We start from the raw sequence: 3,583 nt of genomic DNA, 5'->3' as shown, positions 1-3,583 counted from the left end.
CTAACTTCTTTATTGCTCTTTTAAATCCCTTTCACACCCTGCAATCAACCAAGGTGTTTCCCCACACTCCCCCCTCCCTTCCTTTTTTTTCCCCTCTTTCACTCCTTCCTCCTCCCTGTCCCTCCTTCTCCTCCTCCGCAGGGCTGTCCTTGAATAAATACCAAGGAAGGAGTCTGGTCCTGCCACACACGCCAACAAGCTCGTGAGGAGAGAATACCTCTGCTTACCTGGGAAACTCGTCAGGATGAAAGCGGTAAGCCTAAGTCCTTTTTTTAAAAGTATTTATTATTTGCTCTTTTTCTATCAAGCTTAAGAGAAACTTCCCCCTCCTCCTCTAAAGTTTTATGTATTTTCTTTTTTTGAGCCGATCTCTAATTGTTTCTGAGTGCTATCGACAATGTTTTGGCGCTGGAGAGGCGTGCCTTCATGTGATGGCAATGATATAAGTAGGAAATAAAGCAACCCGGCCGTACAAAAGTCCCACAACTGAAAGGAAGATGGTCGATTACAGGAGGAGGGAAGTTTCAGCCTGCAGATCACCGAGTTCACATTCAGATGAGCCTGGATTAACTATTACTGCTATTACTACTACCAGAACTACTCCTACTACTACTACTACTACTACTACCAGTAAAACGCCTTTGTTGGCGAGGTACAGGCGATTAAATAAAAAAAGCACTGAAATGCCGGCTTGCACCCTGGGGATGCCTAGAGCGTATTGATGGCTATGTACTGTACCAACCAAGTTTCATGCCTTTATGACGAATTGTCTGGCCTGTGGCCCTCTTTTGAAGATTTTCGACATGCTGCACTTGGCGCGTGTCAGGTGCCACGTGCATCACCGGGATGTGATGAAACCAGTAAAAAACAAACCATAAAGAATGAGGCTGTCATATGATGCAAACCATGCAAAGATCGGCCCTGTGGTTACTGAGATATAAGTTTCTCATATGCGTTGCGGCCGGGCAGGGTTGGGCCGCTTATATGAGAAAATGCCACTGCTTGACTAGAGACTCGCGAAGGTTTCGCCCTTGTTCGTAACCATTACTACTACTAATACTAATGCTGCTTCATATATCAGGAGTGAACAAATTTTCTGGACCTAAGTACCACATGCAACAATTTGGGACATTTAAGGGCCAGAGGATGAAACAAATATTATTTTTTCACATAATTGTACACCGGGCCTATATAAACCTGAATTCATGTTAAGACACGTGTTTCCTTCAAAATGAGAATAAAGAAAATAACGCAGGCTTAATCTAGTCCCAATATGTCGTTCATACTAAGGTTACAGCATATCACAGTACACCCTGTTGAGAAAGAGAGAGAGAGAGAGAATAAAAAATGAAAGAAAATTAGGAAAATAACACAGTCTTGATTCCAGTTCATTCTGTAATCTAGTGTTTGGAATTTTCTTTATTTGCTTTTCAAAATAAATCGTTTAGGAAAAGGTGTTAGGGAACGGGAATACAGGCCTGTAACTCGAAAAAAAAATTCCCCTAACCTGAATAAAATTGTCTCGGGGTTAAAATGAAAAAACTCATCACAGGATTGAAGGGATTAATACAGCATCTTTCTCCCCGACAGACAGTGATCGTGTTGACGTGTATGGTGGCGGCGGTTCTGGCTCTACCGCGACCTGACCCACAGCCCGACCCAGCCCCCCAGTTCGGGTATTGTGTTTATTTACTTTACTGAGGAGAGAGAGAGAGAGAGAGAGAGAGAGAGAGAGAGAGAGAGAGGAGGGCAGAGGGAAGGGTGGATGGGTGGAGGGAAGGAGAGGGAATATCTAAATAAACTTAGATCATGTGCAAGGGATGGTTGGATGGATGGAAGGAGAGAGAATTCACAAATACACTTGGAAGCTGTTGTGTAAAATGGAAAATAAATCGCTATAGGAAAGGTAATACGAAATCTTTTATGCCTTCCACAATACGACCCTCTTCCATGTATAACACCGTGTTTATATATTTATCCTCATTCATACAACTGCCAAACACGTCACAACCAAACCAGAGTGAATACTGAAGTGAAATATACAGAACAATACTTTGCCTAAAAGATAGAAACTGCTGTGTAGTGACTTAGAGCGTCGTGTTTTGAAAGTAATTTTAGAATTAGTCTTTAGAGAATGAGACTCTTTCTGCGACTTGAAGTGGTGATTGTGTTTAAGTTCCTCGATAATAGAAAACAGAGGTAAATGTATAAAGAAAATGGAAAGCAGAGTGCACAGAAAAAAAGTTTGCATGCATAAACACACATCTGAAGCTACAGGAAGTGTGTTATGCCTAAATCAAACTTTCCATGTGAGACTTGGTAGAGAGTAAGTGCGAAAAAGTCAAGAGTATGAATAACGGAGACGAGATTACTGAGGGATATATGTGGAGTGTGCAGAGTGGACAGAATAAGAGATGTGATTAGCCAACATGTGAGGTGAGCAAGTCTATGGATATCAGAGTAATAGATCACATGGAGGGAAAGGTGTAGACGGGGTGGTGAAAAAGTTGTATGTGAGTCTGAAAGCTGGAGGAGGCGTAGTGGGCCAAAATGAAGGTGGACGTGCATGGTATGCGAATGTGTGTTAAAGCGATGTATGAAATTTGATAAGGATGGGTTTTTAGGAAAGGACTGATTTAGTTACATGAAATATAAATTGGAGGATTACTGGGTAAAGGTGCGACAAACTTTTATCACCTTTATTTTTATTACTGTTTTTAATGATAGCCGACAAGCTAACTTTATCTGGCAGGTGTATGTGAAGCGCATCTGAAAATAGAGATGATGATAATAATAATAATATTAAAAAGTATGAGTAGATAGCTATGTTTGCTAGGCGAAGTCAGGATTCCGGGGGCTTGAATGATGTGTGAATGAATATTTAGCCCATTTACTGCGAATGCTGTCATATCTCCCATTTGCACAGTTTCTTTGTTTCTATATCCTAGTTCTCCCCCCCCCCAATCCTAAGTGAAATGATATGTCAGGATGATGATGATGATGATGATTCCTCTGGCATGTATGCAGAGATATACATTACAGTAAGAGCGAGGTGTGTGTGTGTGTGTGTGTGTGTGTGTGTGTGTGTGTGTGTGTGTGTGTGTGTGTGTGTGTGTGTGTGTGTGTGTGTGTGTGTGTGTGTGTGTGTGTGTGTGTCTAAATTTTATCTTTAAAATATGTTGACTATCCTTCATGGCGAACACCCAAGAGCTCATCGGTTTTGGCGGTTTTGGCAGGTTTGGCGGCCTGGGTGGGGGCCTCACCACTCACTACCATCATGGGGGTCACACGCACTACGATACCTACCTTCCTGGTGGTCGTCGAATCCATACCATAGATTACCATGGCTACTACTACTGAGGCACACACACACACACACACACACTTTTTTTTTACTATTTTAACCACACCATAAGCTACCATACACAGGTACCATAGGCCACCATGACTACCACTGAGTCCCATATTCACATCTCTGACTGCTACTTAACCACACTACCATACTACCATACACTTAGACTACCATACTATAGACTACCATGGATATCACTGTCAAAAATCCACATCTTTGACTATTTTAGCC

General features: G+C 42.0%; 1 long non-coding RNA gene across 1 annotated transcript; it reads left to right on the top strand.

The window, feature by feature from the left end:
• The first annotated feature begins 212 nt into the window (after positions 1-212).
• LOC145407686 (uncharacterized) lies at positions 213-3,360 on the top strand. The gene is made up of 3 exons (XR_013898785.1): positions 213-253; positions 1,591-1,676; positions 3,237-3,360. It is a non-coding gene; the product is annotated as an uncharacterized LOC145407686 (long non-coding RNA).
• Positions 3,361-3,583: the final 223 nt, after the last annotated feature.

The sequence above is a fragment of the Coenobita brevimanus genome, chromosome 74 (genome assembly GCF_032717465.1).
Source record: "Coenobita brevimanus isolate Jiangsu-jjx chromosome 74, ASM3271746v2, whole genome shotgun sequence".
Lineage (NCBI taxonomy): Eukaryota > Metazoa > Arthropoda > Malacostraca > Decapoda > Coenobitidae > Coenobita > Coenobita brevimanus.
The sequence above is the reverse complement of the archived record's forward strand: the minus strand, read 5'-3'. Positions and strand labels throughout refer to the sequence as shown.